Below are 4,102 nucleotides of genomic sequence, written 5' to 3'. Positions count from 1 at the left end.
ATATATATGCATAGTCCTTTAATGCATTCTGCACATAGATTTTTATCAATGTGGTAATTGAAAGTAGTGTTTTAATAAAGGTGCGCTAGTTTTATTTTGTAAAATTATTCAAATAGTTTATTAAACTTTTAGATTTTACAGTATAGTTTAGACAATATAAATTTAAATTATATTTGAAAACTAATATACAGAGTGTTGAATTTAAAAAGAACTACTGAATTGTCTCATTATCTATAGACATGGAAAAAGAGTGTTTCATACAATATAGAAATTAATTCGTATTTATTAAAGACGTATATGTAATAAAATAAAAATAAAATAAAAATAAAATAAAAATAAAATAAAAATAAAATAAAAATAAAATAAAAATAAAATAAAAATAAAAATAAAAATAAAATTGCACGTTTAACAAAGATTACAGGTATATTTTTGTATACCTTTGAGAGATATATAAACAATATCACATATATATTTATAAAATATAAACTTTTAAATTGAACTAAAAATGTACTTACAATTAGTACTTATGTCTTAACACTGGACGTTTAGACTCGTCTACTATTACACTACCGCTCATAAATATTGTTATGGACAAAATGATAAATGAGGCATATGATAAATTATGCATAATGCCCGCGACTAGTCGGACAAAATGATAAATAAATAAATAAATAAATACATATATATATATATATATATATATATATATATATATATATATATATATATAGATTTATATATTTATTTATATTTATTTTTATTTATATTGCCTGGTTAAAGCGATAAATTAACAAATAATTATCACTCTGCCCGACTGGTCTCGGGCATTATGCATAATTCCTCATTCATCACTTTGTCCATAACATACATAATACAATTAAAATAAAAATTAATAAAATAAAAATGTAACTATTGTAATAAATGTAGATTTTAGTATAACAATAAATACTTCTTTGTTTAAACTTCTTTCATCGTTACGTCGTCGTTCTCTTCGATTGTTACATAGTTCACGTCATCTTTAGCAACATTGCGGATACGATCTTTGCATCTAACTAACCAGGATTTGATGAAACTGATTACTTCTGCTTCAGTTGAATCGGGTGTGCTTTTGCAATATCGAACAGCACCTAATATAACAAAATAGCAAAATAAAAGTATAACACAAACTGTATTAAAAAATATATAAAAATATATTATTAGTCATATTCTTTAAGATATAGTCTATCACATTTGAAGCAAAAACTTTTTTCTAAAATAGAATGCGTATGCAAAAAAAAGATTACTCAAAATGACCGAAGCTATCGCTAGATTTTTGAAGGATTTCTTTTTGTTAGCCCCTTCCCAAGAATATAGTATTCCAACTTCATTTGTGAAAACTCTGTACATGATTTTTCTCGTAACATCTTTAACATTTAAGCCCCCGACGCGACTCAATTCCATAATCTAAAACAATTTGAATAATCGTTACAAAAGTATTAATAACTATCAATTATCACTATATACACATTCGACTTTCTAATTATTTAAAGCCACACCAATATTTTTTTATTTTGAGCATTGACATTAAGCCACTCTTCTAGTTCAGCTAATGTTTGTTCTTTTACTGGAAACAGATGGACGATATCTGGAATATTATTGACGGTTATCGTCGGCTCATCTTCAATTTTTTTATTTTTTAATAAAAGGGCCATACTTTCCATCACATCGTTCAATTTCAAGTGTATAGCGTTCAGTTCTCTCAACACTTGTTTCTGAAAGTCTAAAATTTACAAACTGAATTAGTAGTATTTTTAATCATAGCTACGAAAATAGTTGATATAATATTTTTCTACGCCCAACATCGAAAGTTGGCTTTTATAATTGTCAGTTGTTAACAGAAAGTTAACCGCTGAGCGAGCAGAAAAGTCATTGCCACTCGCCAAGCTGAAAGTAAATTTTTTTGATAGGTGACAAAAAACAAAAATTAAGGTAATAAACAATTGTAGTTCTTTTTAATCACAAATGTGGTAATAATCTTTTTATTACTCAATTAGTTTAAAAACAATTTGCTCGACATGTTTCGACGTTACAATATGTTATTCTTACGTCATTGTCAAGAGCTGAAAATAAAAAACGAATAAACTTAATCGTAAAAATCTTAAATTATTAGAAATCTCTTCTAATAATTTAGTTGTTGTTAGGACGCAACGATTTTCAATTACTTCACTTTCAATTTTAATCAACAATATATTCTTAAACCGTATTTATTTTATTATTATTTTAATTTATTGACTATGGAGAAATTTTATCTCTCTGTGCCGGTTGTGACATAAGATTTTTATTTTAGATTAAGTTTATCCGTTTTTTAATTTTAAGCTTTTAACAATGACGTAAGAATGACATATTGTAACGTCGAAACATGTTGAGCAAATTGTTTTTAAACTAATTGAGTAATAAAAAGATCATTACCAACCACATTTGTGAATAAAAAGAACTACAATTGTTTATTACCTTAATTATATTACACAGTCACTACAATAGGATTTAGAAAACCAAAAACAAAAATACCTTGGAAACGGTTTAGCATGGCTAACTTCACACAGAGAATAGACAAAATTGAGTATTTTAATCTTCTTTTTCTCTAAAAAAGTCTATACTTTTGATGACGGGCGTAAAAAAAATTGTACTATTTTTTATACTTCGAGCGTTAAGTGACTTTTGTGCTCGAACACATTTGCAGCGCTCGCCTAAAGTATCACTTTCCGCTCTTAATACAAAATGTACTATTAAAGTGTTAATTTACCTGTATCTATTCTTCGAGGAATTTCACATTCAGTTGTCGATTTAGTTACAATCTCGACTGGCAGATTTTTAATAAAATTATTATCTAGAGGAATAGTGAAATTAATTATGATAGAAACCCAACAATATTATTTTTAGAGAGAATAATGTTTACCATTTGTTATAAAGGCGCTTGGAGAGGGATAAATATTAGTATCTGATTCAGATAGTGTCAAATCAAGAAGATTCATTATCGGACAAATGTTTCGCCGATTTGTATTTTCTCTTTCTTTGTCTCTTTGTTTCTTCGATTCTTTTTTCTTTATTATCACTACGTCGCCGTTTGTTTAATTCATCACTTTGCGACGAAAGATCAGACGTATGTTTGGCCTTATTCGCTTTTTGTTGAGCAACAGATAGATTTTCTAAAAACAACATTAAAGATTTTTATGTGTGACCGTGCATAACATATAAAGTATTACAAAATCACTGTCTCTATTTGGAAATTGTTTAACTAGTTGCAAAATAGTCTCTTAATTTTTTATTTATTAATTTTATTTTAGTAAAAAGAATACTCATATTTAGTTATATTAATAAAAAATATTATGCAGGATACACATCTTACCGTAGCTACCTAAAATGGCAACTCTATAACGATTCCAGTTATATTGTGGTGCTTTCCTGAATTTTATATAATCATTAATTTTATTTGAATTCCAATGCGATGGAGGCCAGTTGCATTCTTTTGTATCTTTTGAGTACCAAGTTTTTGGTACCGCTTCAACCGTTTCTTCATCTTCAAACTTGACAACGTACCAACCCATTTGCAAGTGATATTAATAATGTCCGTTTATAATTTATACTTATCATATATCTTCAATAAAAAAATAATTTTATACGATAAAATTATAAAACATAACAGATATATTAGATAAATAAAGTATATATTGACTAGACAGTATAATATTGTATATTATTTGATAAAGTTTCCACTTTAATGTAAACTAAAAAGTTTATTTCTATCTTTAAAATGTATTTTCAGTAATAAAAATTCATTAAAACCAATGGTTTTAAAAAATGCAGTTCATTAAAACTACGATTTAAATCGATGGTTTAAATCACTTAATTTAGATTAAATCAACCCTGGTACTTTGATTTATAGATGTAGCATTGGAAATAAGACATATTGATTATTGTGGATAAGGACTACTAATTTTTTATTGATGTGCGAAATAGGCCACATTTTGTGTGAACTGTCAACTTTTCGAATATATTGTATATCAAAAAGGGCTGACGAACATGGTTTAGTATAAAAGTCTTCATATCTTTTATACTCGTATCC

At 26.7% G+C, this 4,102-nt stretch overlaps 1 long non-coding RNA gene across 2 annotated transcripts; it reads right to left on the bottom strand.

Annotated features, from left to right (window-relative positions):
• Window positions 1-676: 676 nt before the first annotated feature.
• LOC137001018 (uncharacterized) lies at window positions 677-3,893 on the bottom strand. 2 transcript variants are annotated; one of them, XR_010891177.1, is made up of 4 exons: window positions 3,386-3,893; window positions 2,783-3,185; window positions 1,536-1,759; window positions 677-1,443 (listed from the first exon to the last, which is right to left on the bottom strand). It is a non-coding gene; the product is annotated as an uncharacterized lncRNA (long non-coding RNA). The 2 variants fall into 2 exon arrangements; XR_010891176.1 differs by having other exon boundaries at window positions 2,783-3,893.
• Window positions 3,894-4,102: the final 209 nt, after the last annotated feature.

Source organism: Linepithema humile, chromosome 7, assembly GCF_040581485.1.
Source record: "Linepithema humile isolate Giens D197 chromosome 7, Lhum_UNIL_v1.0, whole genome shotgun sequence".
NCBI classification, from domain to species: Eukaryota; Metazoa; Arthropoda; class Insecta; order Hymenoptera; family Formicidae; genus Linepithema; species Linepithema humile.
This window is presented reverse-complemented; position numbering and strand designations above follow the sequence as displayed.